This window comes from Macaca fascicularis, chromosome 2 (genome assembly GCF_037993035.2).
Source record: "Macaca fascicularis isolate 582-1 chromosome 2, T2T-MFA8v1.1".
In the NCBI taxonomy this organism is placed as follows: Eukaryota; Metazoa; Chordata; class Mammalia; order Primates; family Cercopithecidae; genus Macaca; species Macaca fascicularis.
The window spans coordinates 86,148,336-86,168,750 of record NC_088376.1 but is presented as its reverse complement, the minus strand read 5'-3'; the positions used below and the strand labels follow the sequence as shown (position 1 = coordinate 86,168,750).

The 20,415-nt window shown below is 35.8% G+C and overlaps 1 protein-coding gene across 3 annotated transcripts in view; it reads right to left on the bottom strand.

The window, feature by feature from the left end:
• The window catches only part of NAALADL2 (N-acetylated alpha-linked acidic dipeptidase like 2), a 1,467,871-nt gene that overhangs the window by 1,376,624 nt on the left and 70,832 nt on the right, over window positions 1-20,415 (bottom strand). Inside the window, exon 1 of one of the 3 annotated variants that reach the window (XM_065540194.2) lies at window positions 3,094-3,145. The exons of the other annotated variants lie outside the window; for them this stretch is intronic. The gene's annotated coding sequence lies outside the window, so the exon portion shown is untranslated. Of the gene's footprint in view, window positions 1-3,093; window positions 3,146-20,415 lie in introns of those variants that run through there. 3 annotated transcript variants of the gene reach the window in all.

The window sequence follows — 20,415 nt, the reverse complement described above, 5'->3', positions numbered from 1 at the left end:
ATTTAATAATTCCAGCTATTCAGGATGCTGAGGCAATAGAATCACTTGAACCTGGGTGGCGGAGATTGCAGTGAGCCGAGATCACACCATTGCACTCCAGCCTGGGCAAAAAGAGTGAAACCCTGTCTCAAAAAAAAGAGCACCTTCATTCATTCACTTATTTCAAAAACTTTGCTGAGGGCTAATATTAATCGTAATACTGAAGCTTTCAAATTATCTTGTGTTTCAAAGACCTCTGAGAAAATTATCTCCTTTGACAATGTTATCCCTATGTTTAAGAATATAAAATCTGTATACTGAGCACACTTACCAAATATTGGTTTGAACCATTATTATTGCTTCTAATAAAACTCTCATTAATATATTTTATATGTTGAATGTGTTTGTCTTGCAGGTGGTAGGTGATGGAGACAGAGAAAGAGAGATAAATAAATACAGAGGGATACCTTGTTAACTCAGAGATATTATAATAAATTTTTATAATGTCATCAGAGATTTTTCTACTCTGAATAATTCCAATCATTGAGCTTTTGCCTTTAAAAAAAATGCAGAATACAAAGAGACTTATCATGTGAGTGCAACTACTTCTGCTTTCTCAAAAGGTTACCAGGCTTACGGTCTTTGAAAGGGCAACTGAGATAACCATGTGCTCAATACAATGAGAATATATGTAAACTTTTTAATGGTTTAAGTTGAATGGGTAGGGAAAGAGGCTTATAAACAAGAGAAAACCTAACTAACTATTGAAGGAATTAAATCTGGCTAAAACACGGAATATAAAGAGGAATGGCAAGAGATGAAGTTAGATAGGCCAGATAATAAGGGTCTTACAGGTCATGTTAAGGTGATTAAATTTTATTCTGAGGTTAATGAAGAATCTTTAAAAGATGTGAAGCAGGGCTGTGATTTACTTTATAGTAAGATCATTCCTCTATCTGAAATGTGATAATGGACTTGGAAACACTACAAGCAAAGAGATCAGTTAGGAAGCAATGGCATTAATCAGCTAAAAGATGAGTTTAAAAAGTTGGGAATCAAAAAGTATTTAAAATTATTTTATATAAAAAACTATCCCTAAGCCTCCCATTACTGGACAGAAAGTATTAAACAGAAAGTATTAAAGACAAATCATTAAATGATAGATCCTAAAGCAATTTGCTTATATGTAGCTGATGGCCAATGGTGGTCCAGACAGTATTTTTTAAAAATTTGCCAAACTTTCAAAATCAGGAAATTACATACACACAGGCACATACATCCCAATTTGTAGCTTCCCTAGATAACAGGAAGATCTTGGGCCATCATTCTCAAACAGTAAAAACTGACTACAGCTGGTTAGTGATTATTCCTCTTAAACAGAGCATATATTCTCCAGTTTCCTCGAGTCTGCGCAACTTTTTACTTTCTTACCAGCATGGATACCATCTGTTAATTACCACTGATCACCTCTACACTTCAGTCATCTATTTCACCTATATTGCCTCTACAGGCATTTGAGATTGGGACTTGTATATAAAATGATATGTAAATACTTTACTTAATTTTAAAAAATGACATTCTGTCATTTAAAATTACATTTTAAAATGACATTCTGTTTTCAGGAGGAAATCAGTGAGTGACAGAAACAATATACTAGAGATTTCTGAAAGAAACACGTATAGGGACATGAGAAGGTTAACAGAATAATTCCTTGTATCATCAATGTAGGAGTAATCACAAGCTTTCATTTAACTTAGTGCCACATATCACTTGGGTGTCACTTTGGTCTTATAACAACTCAAATCTCTTCTCTCCAAAAAAGAAAAAGTACATTTTAAAAGTTCACTTTGAATTTAAAACTTCTCAAAATGAACCAAATACAGAATCAGCTATTCATTAGCTAACTACCTCATCTAGATTTTCTTAAGATAAAATTATTTTAAAAGTGATTAAGAAAGAGAAAGAATACCAAAAGTAAAACCAGAAACACTTGCCATTTTAGACTACCTTACCAGAAAAGTATTCTAATATTTGTACCAACACTATTTTCAATTAAATCTAATAAGCAAATATAATTCCAAGGATATGAAAAGGAACTGCTAAGATACTTGTTCTGAAAGCACTCCAATTAAAGATGAAAATACATAATGCTTTATTTTGGCAAAAGAATGATCCAGTGGCACAGACAAGCAGTTACTTCTATAACATTTAATAAACTATAGACAAAATGCAAACAGCAACCCCCAAAACCCCTATAAATATAAATCTTAATGAGAATATAAAGCTGTGTTCATTTTTTCTTATAGAAAATAAAATAAAAAATAATCTTCACATCACAACCTACATTGTAAGCATATGTTTTACTATATGAACATCTAATTCATTTAAAAATTAATATTAAAAGTAATTATAGCAAGTGAGCTTTTCACAATTTATTCCTAGCTAATATTACATTTTAAAATATGTTTTAAAAACCTAAAGAATAATTTAAATTATAATACTGTCAAATATTAGACTTTGAAATTCATTTGATTTTTTTCCAAAATTCTTTTTTCAAATTTCGAAATCACTATTCTTTATATATATAACAACATTTACAGAAATGACTTGTGTGAATTTTTTATCATTTAGCATAAAAACATGTCATTCATAATTTTCTTTTAAGTGAAAAATTAATAAAAATTTAGTAAAAACAATACTATATATCAGAGTTGTTTCACAACTAACTTATGATTTTAAGCAAAAGGAATATAAAAATGAACCACTTGTATTAGACAAGAGTATACAGATGAATTTTTATCATCTTTGTTAAATGAATAATTTCATAGACAGCCTTTCAAATTCATTCAAATGAATACCAAGATACATGTTAAATAAGCTGATTTTCCTAGGGCAACTGTAAGAAATGAATTGCCAAGCCCAGTCAATTTCTAAAGACCCTGTGAGCTCTTCCAAATCCAACTCTAGGTTAGTAAAGTAGAATTATCAGGCAGAAGTGGAATGTCTACAAATAGAAGGTGAGTTACTGTGTGTACTGACGTCAAAGTAGTAAACTTCTTACTCCCCCAAGGCGGGAGGGAAAAAGAAAGGTTTCATTAAGTAGACAGTACTTACTTTCAAATATATAGCAGTGGGTCAAATGAGGAGATGCATAACTGATACCTGAACAAAGAAGATTTTAAAGATATAATGACTAATGTCATTAACAAATAAAATTGCTGTCAGAATACTTAAAAGGTGCAATGAGGAAAAAACGTGCTACTATTATTTTAGAAGTGCTTGCTCTGGGAACACAACATTTACAACTCCATTAAGAGAAAACAAAGGGAGGCAGTATGAAGACCGTGAAATATAAAACAAGTTTTCGTTTGCCAATGTAGTTGTACGATAGTATGAAAATCAACAATAAATACTTTATGGCATTCTGGTAGCAAAAGAAGCCAAGAATTTGGGTCAACCTGCCATTTTTTCTCTATTCATATTTTGTTACTGCTTTTGCTCTTTCCTCTTAATCTACAACTTCTTTCTTTTCTTTTCCCTTTTGCCTATGCTTAATTTCTATTGTTATCTAAGACTGCTATTATCACTCATCTAAAGGGTTCTTTCCTTTTTCTAGGCACTGTATTGAGAAAATGTCCAAACTGTCCTGAGATAACCTTGAATCACTGTTGTCAATAACGTTGCCAAACGTAATTCCATGATTCAATCCAATTATGTGCTATCTAAACTTTACTCAGCCTTCAAGAGTTTTTTTTCCCAATTGTCACTTCTCTGATTTCAACCACTTTTCCAAAAAGATTCTCTAGTTTAGCCAAATATTTGTTCTATGAAAATTGGTCACACATCTATAATATTAATATAATACCTGATATATAAAAAGCTGTCCCTTCAATGTTTTGTAGCCTAGCAAGAGTGACAAATAAGCCCTGTAAAATGTGCTAAGTAGTTTATAATGAAAACGCATACTGAAACTTATAATGTAATTAACTAGCAGTTACTATTTGCCCAACTCCATGTTAAAGACTTTTCAAGACACCATTTCATTTTATCCACAAGGAAGAGGATTTTGCCCCATTTTTAAAAATGAGAAATGGAGACTGTTCAAGGCCACATAGCCAGTGCATGGCAAAAGAGAATTTAAAGCAAGATTTTGTTAATTCCAAACCTAGGGGTTTAACAGTTACAAGTCTTAAAAGAATAGTTAAGTATGAGCCCAATAGAAAAGGGCTATCCTGTGTTTATACTGTGTTCATATCCTCCTATATACATGCATCTCCCCACCTGAATGCCTTTTCTGAAATATTATTTTTCTCTCTTTTAGAACTTGCTCCAAACTCACCTACTGATTCCTTCCTGATAATATTGTTTCACTATAATTGCTCTCTCAGAATCTTTGTTTCATTTCTGAAATATATTTAGAGTATTAAATTTGAACTCATTTGTAAACATTCTTTATAAGTAATTTCACTGATGAATATTCTATGACCTCAACTAGGTATTATCACATTGGAAATAGGTAGCAAGCCAGTATTTCTTTTAGCAAGCCTCGGGTACCCAGTGTAATAATTTACTAATGGTGACACAAAAGTAATTCTTGGGGCAGCAAAAATCAATGATGAAAGAGTTTTACTGAGTAAAAAGCAGTACTGTTATTTTCCAAATTGTCTTTAGTTATACTCTCCAGAGGTTGATAATAAAACATCATACATTAGATCAAAGAAAAATACAAAAACATTTACAAAATTTTGAAGAAAGAATAAATAACATAAAAGCAAATATACTCCTCTGAAAAAAGAACCCAAATGTGAAACAGGATCTACAATATATAACTTCATCTATTCATGTGTACAGATATTTTCATTTCCTTATAGAAAAGACTACTTAATAACTGTCTAGTAATTAGTCAACTCTCTTGATAGTTAAACAAATAAAAATATACATAATCCTTGATTAGATTCATGGAAATAACTGAATATAAGTATTTCATATTTTATGTCTTGAATTGGGAATTTTATATAGCAACTGGTTTTCTACTATAGATATTTTACCATATGGCTCTTTATATAAACATTTTTTCTTATGACACATAAACACAGAGACTTTGTTGTTGCTCTTGCCCCAAACTGTTTAAGGCAGCAAGCAGCATTTGAAGTGCTACCCATAGCCATTAAAGATAGGAACAATATGCATTTATAATTTTAAAACATTAAAATATAAAATTAAAAGACAAAATATGGAGCATCATTTTTACAAAGGTAGTGGGGTGGAAAATTCATTATCTTAACAGTGAGCAACAGAATCATTCTTACAGAGGGAATTAATTTAGAAAAAACAACATTGATAATTCACTTGGGGTGAAAGTAGGATCAAAGAGCCTGCTATGTTAGGCTCCAGTATATAAATAAGGATAGCTAATCTGCTTTGCATCATAAATGATCAAAAATGTAAGGATAGGTGGGTACAGAGAAGAGGGCTGACAAGGGGAAGAGAGAGAGAAAAAAAAGACAGCAGCAATACTGAATTAAACAAAGGCAGGACATGATGCTGAAAGAAGTGGCAGAATTAAAATCCGGTATTAGAGTAACAAAAGGACTTTCAAAAACAGAGATGCCTCATATTTCATGTGAAATTATTTGTTAGTACTACACTGAAGTGCTGTCTCTCCAAATCCAGATATTTATAATAAGGTGTAATTTTTTATGTCTTTTATGGGTAGATTTTGTAAATGAAGATGAATTTCAAATCTGGAACAACACAATGGAAAAACATTCAGCAAGCATAGATGACGAAAAGATCTCTAAACCGAATTTTTTCAGTAAAAGCAAGAGCTCACAGAAAGCAACAATATTGACAATATGAAATTCCTCTTTCACCTTACCTCTGCAAAGGATTTTGTAATTCCAAAAGCAATTTAATTTGAGAGTCCAGTGGATCTTACCAATCTTTGGAAACAAACAGATACACTCTAAGGATATTTAAAATTTACATGAAATTAGAAAGATGTCAGTTATATAATTATGAACTATAATTTAAATGTTGATATTCATTCAAAATAGATGAAATAATTACATTGGTATGGTACTGGTGAAAAACAAATCAACAAGAGAAGTAGATACTTAGAATAAATTATCCAGATGGAGATATATACAATATCAGCATATCACTGAAATTCAAGCTTATGGTCGGGTGTGGTGGCTCATGCTACACCCACGGAAGTGTAATCCCAGCACTTCAGGAGGCTGAGGCAGGTGGATCATGAGGTCAGGAGTTCGAGACCAGCCAGACCAACATGGAGAAACCCTGTCTCTACCAAAAATACAAAAGTTAGCCAGGTGTGGTGGCACACGCCTGTAAACCCAGCTACTAAGGAGGCTGAAGCAGGAGAATCGCTTGAACCCGGGAGGCGGAGGTTGCAGTGAGCCAAGATTGTGCCACTGGACTCCAGCCTGGTGGACAGGGAGAGACTCCATCTCCCATTAAAAAAAAAAAAAAAAAAAAAATTCAAGCTTATTTGCTGGCACTGGTCATCTTTGTTCAAAAGAAACTATAGGTTTCCACTTAAATCAAATTGAAGTAACAGATACCAGGCTTTATGTGCCCATCTTATTAAGAAAACCAGAATAACTATATAAAAACACTGTTTCCAGGCAATGCATAACAAGAACGCTGAACTATGACTCTGAGAGATGGGAAACGAGAAAATGAATCCCCATGCAGTCTCCAAGAAGTAGCAGAGAAAGAAGGAAGCCATACAGAGCTTTGCTATCTCACTGAGTTGGGGAGACAGAGTGCAGTTTTGGGAGGCCAAGGCAGCTAAAATTTGTGGGAAACAATACTGAGGATACTAAGGCTATCAAAATATAGATCTCTAAAGATCTGCATGGAGATCCATTCCAGATATTAACTCACAATTGATCTGCCCACGTGTGAGTAGAAATCACTTAAGACCAGGAAAAGAATCACTGGAAAACTGTAGAGCAAACAATTTTCAGAGTTCACAATAGTTCAAAAGACAGATTTCCACCATTTAGAATGAAGAAACATCCAGGAACAGTGGGGACATTCAGAAGAGACCCCAGAGAGTCATGCTTTAGTGAGTGCAGCTGGAGAAAAATAGACATATCATCTACAAGAGAACAAAGATGAGAATTACAGCCAACTTTTCATCAGAAACTGTCAAAGACAATGGAGCATACTTTAAAGTACTAAAACAAAACAGTGAAATCACCAATTTACTAATCTAAGCCCAAAAAAAATCTTTTAATAATTAAATACATTTTTCAGACAAAAACTAAAAAAATTATTGCTATTACATAAGAAACGATAAAGCAAGTTCTTAAGGTAGATGTAAAATTATATAATTAGAAATTTGCATCTATACAAAACAATAAAGTTATAAAAATGGCAAATGTATGATTAAGCATATAAAGATTCTCAGTTTAAATGCTTTAATAATAATTGTTTAAGGCAAAAATGATGGTTCATTATTGTAGGGTTTAGTAAACTATAAAAGTAAAAAAACAGAGAAGAGGAGGAAAAATAGAAGCATACTATATCATAAGATTCTTACACTTTTACATGAAGTGGAATAACATTATTTGGTGGTAAACTCTGAAAAGTTAAACATCATGTTGTCAACTTTGGAGTAAACACTAAACAAACAAAAAGGCGCATATGCTGAGACAAGAGTGAAAACAAAATATCATAAAACATGTCCATTTTATCTAAAAGAGAAAAAATAGGGTGACAGTAACAAGAACAGACAAGAGAAATAGAAAAAAAACCACCAAGATAGATTTAAACCTACACATAGAAATAATTACATGGAAAATAAATGGTCTAAATACTCTAATTAGAAGGTAGAGCTTGTCAAATTGAATTAAAAAAAAAAAAAAAAAAAACTACCATCTAACCAGAAAAACTACTTGAAATACGAAAAAAAAAGATTAAAAGTACAGGCTGAAAGATAATATGCAAACACTAACCAAAAGCAAGCTGGAATTTCTATATTAATATCAGAAAAGAAGTTCTGAGAGCAATGAGTAATATTAATACAAAGAAGGCAGTTACATAATGATAAAGGGGTCAATTCATCAGGAGGACATAATAGTCCTAAAAGTTCATGCATTTAATAAACATATTTAAAATACATGAAATAAAAGCTTATATTAAAGAGAACTAGAAAATACATAAATTAGAGACTTCAACATGTCTTTCTCAGCAACTGATACAACAAGTAGAGAAAAAAAATCAGTACATATTCAGAAGACTTAATACTATTAACTGACTTGATCTAACTAACATTTGTTGCACATTCCATATTTATAAAGTGCATGTGGAACAATCACAAAGATGGATTGCATTCTGGGTCATAAAAAACTCTTAACAAATTTAAAAGATTAAAATTATATAAAGTATGTTTTCACACAATAACAGAATTATAAATCAGTAACATAAATATATATGGAAAATCCCAAATATTAGAATCCCAATAGTCTTTCAAATGACACATGGATAAACAGAATTCTAACAGAAATTAGAAAACATTTTGATTGAAGAAAATGAACACACATCATGTCATAATTTTTGGAAACCAATTAAGTCAGTGCTTAGAAGTAAATAGGCTTAAATGTTCACGTTAGAAAAAGAAAAAAAAAACTCTTAAATCATCTCGCTTAAGCTTCCATCTTAAGAAAGTTAAACAGGGCGGAGCAAGATGGCCGAATAGGAACAGCTCCAGTCTCCAACTTCCAGCCTGAGCGACACAGAAGACAGGTGATTTCTGCATTTTCGACTGAGGTACTGGGTTTATCTCACTAGGGAGTGCCTGACAATCAGTGCTGGTCAGCTGCTGCAGCCTGACCAGCAAGAGCTGAAGCAGGGCGAGGCACAGCCTCACCTGGGAAGCGCAAGGGGGAAGGGAATCCCTTTTCCTAGCCAGGGGAACTGAGACACAAAGCACCTGAAAATCGGGTAACTCCCACCCCAATACTGCTCTACCAAGGATCTTAGCAAATGGGCACACCAGGAGACTATATCCCACACCTGGCCAGGAGGGTCCCACGCCCATAGAGCCTCCCTCATTGCTAGCACAGCACTCTGCGATCTCCCTGCAAGGCAACAGCAAGGCTGGGGGAGGGGCGCCCACCATTGCTGAGGCTTAAGTAGATAAACAAAGTGGCTGAGAAGCTTGAACTGGGTGGAGCTCACAGCAGCTCAAGGAGTCCTGCCTGTCTCTGCAGACTCCACCTCTGGGGACAGGGCACAGCTAAACAACAACAACAACAACAAAAAGCAGCTGAAACCTCTGAAGACGCAAACAACTCTGACAGCTTTGAAGAGAGCAGTGGATCTCCCAACATGGAGGTTGAGATCTGAGAACAGACAGACTGCCTGCTCAAGTGGGTCCCTGAACCCTGAGTAGCCTAACTGGGAGACATCCTCCACTAGGGGCAGAACGACACCCCACACCTCACAGGGTGGAGTACACCCCTGAGCGGAAGCTTCCAAAGCAAGAATCAGACAGGTACACTCGCTGTTCAGCAATATTCTATCTTCTGCAGCCTCTGCTGCTGATACCCAGGCAAACACAGGGTCTGGAGTGGACCTCAAGCAATCTCCAACAGACCTACAGCTGAGGGTCCTGACTGTTAGAAGGAAAACTAACAAACAGAAAGGACACCCACACCAAAACCCCATCAGTACCTCACCATCATCAAAGACCAGAGGCAGATAAAACCACAAAGATGGGGAAAAAAGCAGGGCAGAAAAGCTGGAAATTCAAAAAATAAGAGTGCATCGCCTCCTGCAAAGGAACGCAGCTCATGGCCAGCAATGGATCAAAGCTGGACGGAGAATGACTTTGACGAGATGAGAGAAGAAGGCTACAGCCCATCAGACTTCTCAGAGCTAAAGGAGGAATTACGTACCCAGCGCAAAGAAACTAAAAATCTTGAGAAAAGAGTGGAAGAATTGATAACTAGAATAATTAATGCAGAGAAGGCCATAAACGAATGGGCAGAGATGAAAACGATGACACGAGAAATACATGACAAATGCACAACTCGATCAACTGTAAGAAAGAGTATCAGCGATTGAGGATCAAATGAATGAAATGAAGCGAGAAGAGAAACCTAAAGAAAAAAGAAGAAAAAGAAATGAACAAAGCCTGCAAGAAGTATGGGATTATGTAAAAAGACCAAATCTACGTCTGATTGGGGTGCCTGAAAGTGAGGGGGAAAATGGAACCAAGTTGGAAAACACTCTTCAGAATATCATCCAGGAGAACTTCCCCAACCTATAGGGCAGGCCAACATTCAAATTCAGGAAATACAGAGAACGCCACAAAGATACTCCTCGAGAAGAGCAACTCCAAGACACATAATTGCCAGATTCACCAAAGTTGAAATGAAGGAAAAAATGTTAAGGGCAGCCAGAGAGAAAGGTCGGGTTACCCACAAAGGGAAGCCAATCAGACTAACAGCAGATCTCTCGGCAGAAACTCTACAAGCCAGAAGAGAGTGCGGGCCAATATTCAACATTCTTAAAGAAAAGAATTTTAAACTCAGAATTTCATATCCAGCCAAACTAAGTTTCATAAGTGAAGGAGAAATAAAATCCTTTACAGATAAGCAAATGCTTAGAGATTTTGTCACCACCAGGCCTGCCTTACAAGAGACACTGAAGGAAGCACTAAACATGGAATGGAACAACCAGTACCAGCCATTGCAAAAACATGCCAAAATGTAAACACCATCGAGGCTAGGAAGAAACTGCATCAACTAACGAGCAAAATAACCAGTTAATATCATAATGGCGGGATCAAGATCACACATAACAATATTAACCTTACATGTAAATGGACTAAATGCTCCAATTAAAAGACACAGACTAGCAAACTGGATAAAGAGTCAAGACCCATCAGTTTGCTGTATTCAGGAGACCCATCTCACATGCAGAGACATACATAGACTCAAAATAAAGGGAGGGAGGAAGATCTACCAAGCAAATGGAGAACAAAAAAAAGCAGGGGTTGCAATACTAGTCTCTGATAAAACAGACTTTAAACCATCAAAGATCAAAAGAGACAAAGAAGGCCATTACATAATGGTAAAGGGATCAATTCAACAGGAAGAGCTAACTATCCTAAATATATATGCACGCAATACAGGAGCACCCAGATTCATAAAGCAAGTCCTTAGAGACTTACAAAGAGACTTAGACTCCCATACAATAATAATGGGAGACTTCAACACCCCACTGTCAACATTAGACAGATTAACGAGACAGAAAGTGAACAAGGATATCCAGGAATTGAACTCATCTCTGCAGCAAGCAGACCTAATAGACATCTACAGAACTCTCCACCCCAAATCAACAGAATATACATTCCACTGAGCACCACATCACACTTATTCCAAAATTGACCACATAATTGGAAGTAAAGCACTCCTCAGCAAATGTACAAGAACAGAAATTATAACAAACTGTCTCTCAGACCACAGTGCAATCAAACTAGAACTCAGGACTAAGAAACTCAATCGAAACCGCTCAACTACATGGAAACTGAATAACCTGCTCCTGAATGACTACTGGGTACATAACGAAATGAAGGCAGGAATAAAGATGTTCTTTGAAACCAATGAGAACAAAGATACAACATACCAGAATCTCTGGGACACATTGAAAGCAGTGTGTAGAGGGAAATTTATAGCACTAAATGTCCACAAGAGAAAGCTGGAAAGATCTAAAATTGACATTCTAACATCACAATTAAAAGAACTAGAGAAGCAAGAACAAACACATTCAAAAGCTAGCAGAAGGCAAGAAATAACTAAGATCAGAGCAGAACTGAAGGAGATAGAGACACAAAAAAACCTCCAAAAATTCAAAGAATCCAGCAGTTGGTTTTTTGAAAAGATCAACAAAATTGTTAGACCACTAGCAAGACTAATAAAGAAGAAAAGAGAGATGAATCAAATAGACGCAATAAAAAATGATAAAGGGGATATCACCACCGACCCCACAGAAATACAAACTACCATCCGAGAATACTATAACACCTCTACGCAAATAAACTAGAAAATCTAGAAGAAATAGTTAATTTCCTGAACACTTACACTCTCCCAAGACTAAACCAGGAAGAAGCTGAATTCCTGAATAGACCAATAGCAGGCTCTGAAATTGAGGCAATAATTAATAGCCTACCAACCAAAAAAAGTCCAGGACCAGATGGATTCACAGCTGAATTCTACCAGAGGTACAAGGAGGAGCTGGTACCATTCCTTCTGAAACTCTTCCAATCAATAGAAAAAGAGGGAATCCTCCCTAACTCATTTTATGAGGCCAACATCATCCTGATACTAAAGCCTGGCAGAGACACAACAAAAAAAGAGAATTTTAGACCAATATCCCTGATGAACATCGATGCAAAAATCCTAAATAAAATACTGGCAAACCAGATCCAGCAGCACATCAAAAAGCTTATCCACCATGATCAAGTGGGCTTCATCCCTGGGATGCAAGGCTGGTTCAACATGTGCAAATCAATAAACGCAATCCAGCATATAAACAGAACCAAAGACAAAAACCACATGATTATCTCAATAGATGCAGAAAAGGCCTTGACAAAATTCAACAGCCCTTCATGCTAAAAACACTCAATAAATTTGGTATTGATGCAACGTATCTCAAAATAATAAGAGCTATTTATGACAAACCCACAGCCAATATCACACTGAATGGGCAAAAACTGGAAAAATTCCCTTTGAAAACTGGCACAAGACAGGGATGCCCTCTCTCACCACTCCTATTCAACATAGTGTTGGAAGTTCTGGCTAGGGCAATCAGGCAAGAGAAAGAAATTAAGGGTATTCAGTTAGGAAAAGAAGTCGTCAAATTGTCCCTGTTTGCAGATGACATGATTGTATATTTAGAAAACCCCATTGTCTCAGCCCAAAATCTCCTTAAGCTGATAAGAAACTTCAGCAAAGTCTCAGGATACAAAATTAATGTGCAAAAATCACAAGCATTCTTATACACCAGTAACAGACAAACAGAGAGCCAAATCATGAAAGAACTTCCATTCACAATAGCTTCAAAGAGAATGAAATACCTAGGAATCCAACTTAAAGGGATGTAAAGGACCTCTTCGAGGAGAACTACAAACCACTGCTCAGTGAAATAAAAGAGGACACAAACAAATGGAAGAACATACCATGCTCATGGATAGGAAGAATCAATATTGTGAAAATGGCCATACTGCCCAAGGTTATTTATAGATTCAATGCCATCCCCATCAAGCTACCAATGAGTTTCTTCACAGAATTGGAAAAAACTGCTTCAAAGTTCACATGGAACCAAAAAAGACCCCGCATTGCCAAGACAATCCTAAGTCAAAAGAACAAAGCTGGAGGCATCACGTTACCTTACTTCAAACTATACTACAAGGCTACAGTAACCAAAACAGCATGGTACTGGTACCAAAACAGAGATATAGACCAATGGAACAGAACAGAGTCCTCAGAAATAATACCACACATCTACAGCCATCTGATCTTTGACAAACCTCAGAGAAACAAGAAATGGGGAAAGGATTCCCTATTTAATAAATGGTGCTGGGAACATTGGCTAGCCATAAGTAGAAAGCTGAAACTGGATCCTTTCCTTACTCCTTATATGAAAATTAATTCAAGATGGATTAGAGACTTAAATGTTAGACCTAGTACCATAAAAACCCTAGAAGAAAACCTAGGTAATACCATTCAGGACATAGGCTTGGGCAAGGACTTCATGTCTAAAACACCAAAAGCAACGGCAACAAACGCCAAAATTGACAAATGGGATCTAATTAAACTAAAGAGCTTCTGCACAGCAAAAGAAACTACCATCGGAGTGAACAGGCAACCTACAGAATGGGAGAAAATTTTTGCAATCTACTCATTTGACAAAGGGCTAATATCCAGAACCTACAAAGAACTCAAACAAATTCACAAGAAAAAAACAAGCAGCCCCATCGAAAATTGGGCAAAGGATATGAACAGACATTTCTCAAAAGAGGACATTCATACAGCCAACAGACACATGAAAAAATGCTCATCATCACTGGCCATCAGAGAAATGCAAATCAAAACCACAATGAGATACCATCTCACACCAGTTAGAACGGCAATCATTAAAAAGTCAGGAAACAACACGTGCTGGAGAGGATGTGGAGAAACAGGAACACTTTTACACTGTTGGTGGGATTGTAAACTAGTTCAACCATTATGGAAAACAGTATGGCGATTCCTCAAGGATCTAGAACTAGAAGTATCATATGACCCAGCCATCCCATTACTGGGTATATACCCAAAGGATTATAAATCATGCTGCTATAAAGACACATGCACACGTATGTTTATTGCGGCACTATTCACAATAGCAAAGACTTGGTATCAACCCAAATGTCCATCAGTGGCAGACTGGATTAAGATAATGTGGCACATATACACCATGGAATACTATGCAGCCATAAAAAAGGATGAGTTTGTGTCCTTTGTAAGGACATGGATGCAGCTGGAAACCATCATTCTCAGTAAACTATCGCAAGAACAGAAAACCAACCACCACATGTTCTCACTCATAGGTGGGAACTGAACAATGAGATCACTTGGACTCGGGAAGGGGAACATCATACACCGGGGCCTATCATGGGGAGGGGGGAGGGGGGAGGGATTGCATTGGGAGGTATACCTGATGTAAATGATGAGTTGATGGGTGCTGACGAGTTGATGGGTGCAGTACGCCAACATGGCACAAGTATACATATGTAACAAACCTGCACGTTATCCACATGTACCCTAGAACTTAAAGTATAATAAAAAAAAAAAAAGGTAAAAAAAGGTAAGAAAAATGAACCCTAAAATAAATAGAAAGAAGAAAATAATAAAGGTGAAAGCAGAAATATATTAAATAGAAAATGGACAAACAGTAAAGAAAATCAATAAAACCAAAAGCTGGTTATTTAAAAGAATACAATTGGTAACCCTCTAACCAGATTTATCAAGAATAAGGAGTATGAGATAAGACATCACTCAGATTATACATGTATCAAAAGCATAAGGAGAAAATATTATGAACAACAAATGCCAATATATTCAATAACTTGTGAAACAAAAAAATCCTTGAAAGATGTGACTCAACATGAAATAGATAATACAAATATCCATTCTCAAAAAAAGATGTTATACTTAAGTTTAAAAACCTTCTCAAAACAAAATTTCAAGTCATGATAGCCTCACTGAGGAATTCTATCAAACGTTTAAGCAAAAAAAAAAAAAAAACAAAAATAAATTGATTCAACATAAACTTTTTTCAGAAAATCCAAGAGGGAGAACATTTCCCAACTTATATGATGAAGCCAACATTATACTAATTCAAAACCAAAAACATTACAAGAAAGGAAAACTACAAATCAATATTTCTTATGATCACAGACAGAAAAGTAAATCCTTAACACTATTTCAGCAAATTTAATTTCCCAATATATAAAACACATAATAATAAAACATGACTAAGTGAATACAAGATGGACTTATGATTCAAAAAATATATTATGTAATCCCCCAGAACAACAAACTAAAAAAGAAAAGAAAGAAAAATATGATCATCTCAACAGATGTCAAAAAGCATTTCACAGAATTTGATGCCTATTCATGATAAATATTTTAGGCAAATTAGAAGTGAACTTCTCAATTTTATACATGGCATCTGTTATGGACTGCACTGCATCCCCCCAAAATTCATATGTTGAATCTCTAACCCTCAATCTGACTGTATTTGGAGATAGGGTCTCTAAGGGCATAATTAAGGTAAAATAAGGTAGCAAGGGTGGGGCCCTAATCTGACAGGATTAGTGTCCTTATAAAGAAAGGAAGAGACAGCCAGGCACTGTGGTTCATGCCTGTAATCCAAGCACTTTGCGAGAGGGAGGATTACGAGGTCAGGGGATGGAGACCATCCTGGTCAACATGGTGAAACCCTGTCTCTACTAAAAATACAAAAAAAAAAAAAAAAAAAAAATTAGCTGGGCGTGGTGGCAGGCACCTGTAATCCCAACTACTCAGGAGGTTGAGGCAGGAAAATCACTTGAACCTGGGAGGCGGAGGTTGCAGTGAGCCGGTATCAGGCCACTGCACTCTAGCCTGGCAACAGAGCAAGACTCCATCTCAAAAAAAAAAAGCAAAGAAAAGAAGAGGCACCATAGCTCTCTCTCTCTCTCTCCCCACCCCCATGAGGAAATAAATTGCCATTATTTAAGCCACCCTGTCAGTGATATTCTTTTATGGCAACCTGAGAAGACTAATAAAGCATCTCTGAAAAGCCTACAGCTAACATCCTTCTTTATATGGTGAAATACTGAAAGCACTGAATGCTTTCTCTCCAAGTTAAGAAACAAAAAAGGATGTCTGCTATTGCCACTTATATATTCAATATTGTACTGGACACGTAAGCCAGTAAAAGAAGGCAGGAAAAAGAAAAAGAAAAAAAAAAAAAGGCATACAGTTTGAAAACAAAGGAAAAAAATATATTTTCAGGAAAAAAAAAAAATGGTCATAATTGTCCATGCAGAAAACGCTGAGGAATCCACATGAAGATACTGGAACTAATAAATAAGTTTACCAGGTACACAGGATGCAAAGTCTACACAGAAAAATCAAAAGTGATATTTCTATACACTAACAACAAAAATTAGAAATTAATTGTTATTGTATTTTTTTTTGAGATGTGTTTGCCACGTTACCCACGCTGCTGTCAAACTCCTGAGCTCAAAGACATCCATCCACCTCTGCCTTCCAAAGCGCTAGGATTACAGGCGTGAGCCACTGCGCCCAGCCAGAAATTAAAACTTTTTAAGTGCCACTTCAAATGACACCAAAATATGAAATGTTTAGGAATAATTGTGTTAAATATACGCAAGTCTTGTGCCCTGCAAATGACAAAAATTTGCTGACACAAGTTAAAACTGACATAAATAAGTTAAAATACAACAACTGAGTCTTTCGGTTTATGAAATACTCAATATTGTTAAAATGTCAGTTCTCCCCAAATTGTTCTATTGACCAAGAAAATCGAAATTAAAATTTCATCAGGCTTTATTGTAGATGTGGGCATATTTTTCTTATACTTTATGTGGAAGCACAAAGGACATTAGTCATTAAGGAAATGCAAGTTAAAACCACTATAAACCCAGGGGCCGCGTGGGGTGGTTCATGCCTGTATTCCCCGCACTTTGGGAGGCTGAGGCAGGCGGATCACAAGGTCAGGAGATTGAAATCATCCTGGGTAACACAGTGAAACCCCATCTCCACTAAAAATACAAAAAATTAGCCGGGCATGGTGGCCAGGCTGAGGCAGGAGAACCTCATGAACCCGGGAGGCGGAGCTTGCAGTGAGCCGAGATAGTGCCACTGCACTCCAGCCTGGGCGACAGAGCGCGACTCTTGTCTCAAAAAAACAAACACAAACAAACAAAAAAAAAAAGCAAAAAACAAAAACAAAATAACCCCAGTCTACATCCAATAGCTAAAATTTTAAAAACTGGCCATACTAAGTGTTGACAGGCATGTGAACAACTAGAATTCTCATACATTGCTAGTGGAAATGCAAAATGGTTCAGACATTTATAAAACAATTTGGCATTTTTTTATTTTATAAAATTACACATGTAAACATATACTTACTTCAACTCATCAATCTTACTTCTTTTTAATTTACCCTAGGAAAATAAAAACTTATATCCATGCATGGACCTGTATGAGAATGTTCATAACAGCTTTATTCATAAAAGTCAAAAACTCAGCTAAATGTATGATACCTAAATGTCCACATGTGGATAAACAAGTTGTAGGATAGCCATAAAACTGATTACTACTCAGCAATAAAAAGAAGAAACTACTTGAACATGAACAACATAGATGAATCTCACAAGCATTATCCTGAGTGAAAAAAGCCAGACATAAAAGACTATCTGCTGTAGTCTTTTATGTAAAATCTAAAAACTGTTGTGTAGAAAGCACGTCAATAGCTGCCAGAGTTCAGCAATAAAGAAGGATTGACTGCACAGGGACATGAGAAAAATTGTTGTGGCGAAGGAAATATTCTCTACTTGAATGTAGGGGGCTATATACCTATTAATGCATATATACAAATTGTACTCCAATAAGGGTGATTACAAAAATAAGGAGAAACTGTATTGAAATGTATAAAAAAAATTAGTGAGTAAAAGTCATAGGTATTTCAGTGGAAACGAAAGGAAGGTAAGAAGAAAACCCCATTCATGGCCGGGCGCGGTGGCTCACGCCTGTAATCCCAGCACTTTGGGAGGCCGAGGCGGGCAGATCACAAGGTCAGGAGATCGAGACCACAGTAAACCCCATCTCTACTGAAAATACAAAAAACTAGCCGGACGAGGTGGCGGGCGCCTGTAGTCCCAGCTACTCGGGAGGCTGAGGCAGGAGAATGGGTGAACCCGGGAGGCGGAGCTTGCAGTGAGCCGAGATCCCGCCATTGCACTCCAGCCTAGGCTGCAGAGCGAGACTCCATCTCAAAAAAAAAAAAAAAAGAAAACCCCATTCATTTAGTTTCTAGCTCTTGAACATCCCCAACATGGAAGACCTAAACTTCCTCAGAGCATAGTTTGAAAACATGTTTTACAACTGAAGCATTTTAAATCAATAAGGAAGGCTGTGCTATTCAGTAAAGGTACTAGCCATTGGAAATAAAACATTAAACTTTTGCCTTAAATCATATATAAGAATAAATTCCTTACAGAATTAAACATAAGAATCAAACTTCAAAAAGTAGCTGAAGAAAAATTTAAATAATTAATCTTATAACTTTATATAGAAAAAGCTTTTGTAAGCATAGCTCCACAGCCAGAAACCAGAAATAACGACAAGATAAACGGATATTGAGAGGAAATAAAAATAAAATTAAAATGGACAATTTAGGGGAAAATGCTAAAATATAAATGAGACAAATTATTAATATCCTTAATAAATACAAGGAGTTAGTTCATAGAAATAAGAAAAAGTGGCCCATACTAATAAAAAATACGAAAAAGATACAACCAAGGTATTCACAAAAGAAGTGCCATGGCTACTAAACATTTCAAAATGTATTCAACGTCAATAAATAAAAATGCTGAGATACCAAATTTTACCCACCTAGTTACTTGTAAGAGTGTGATAAAGGTGAACTTTCAAATACCGCTGATAGAAGTGTAAACATACATCTTTCTAGAAAGTATTTTGTAATAAACATCAAATGTCTAAAATTTTATTTTTAATTTTAAAATTTATTCTAAATTCAGATAGATATTAAAAGCCATTTCAGAATTGTTCATATGGTGAAAAAGTAGACATTCTAAATGTTTATCAATATCAGATGCCACAGACAGCATTTTTAATGCAAAGTCATTAAAAATGAAGACATAGGCTGTAGGTAGTGGCTCATGCCTGTAATCCCAGCACTTTGGGAGGCCAAGGCAGGTGGATTACGTGAGGTCAGGAGTTTGAGACCAGCCTGGCCAACATGGTTAAACCCCATGTCTACTAAAAATACAAAAATTAGACGGTATGGTGGTGGGTAACTGTAATCCCAGCTACTCAGGAGGCTGAGACAGGAGAATCACTTGAACCTGGGAGGCGGAAGTTACAGTGAGCCGAGATCACACCACCGCACTCCAGCCTGGGCAACAGAATGAGACCCTATCTCAAAAAAAATAAAAATAAAAATAAAAAACAAAAAAAGATATATTGACAATAATTATTGACATAGAAAGATGTACGAAGCAAGGTGCTAGATAAAATACGATTATATCTTCAGAGTAAACTTACTGAAAAATATCTATCATCCTACTCACCTCAATCTCATCTCAACGATGTTCTCACCTCCTCTCCTCTCTGAACACACATACATGCACACACATACACGCTTGCACGTGCACAGAGATACACCTATGGGTCTGGAAAGTATATACTAAACAATCAATACAAGTTATCCATGAGTGGTAAAATTAGGAAAAATTTTATTTTCCTCTTTATATTTGTCTGTATTATCTAAATTATTTATGTGTAATAAAAAAAGATTTTTATGGACTATTTGTAAGTTCAAATTTCAAATTGGGCAAAAGAAAGTAAATTTGGAAGTTTTCTAGAAATTAAAAAATGAGTTGTAGCTGGTCATCATAATCAAAGATTACATAAAATACAATCTATGATGATTTTTTTAAAGTGTCAGAATAAAATACTAGAAAAATGCCTTGAGGAGTTCTTTCCCACATGAAATGCTACTTAAGGACCTACTAAACAGTGTCCTTCCACTACCCTTATCCCTCATGCTTTATGTTATGATGACTTTATAGCTCCAATAAAAGATAGCCCAGGCTTTAAG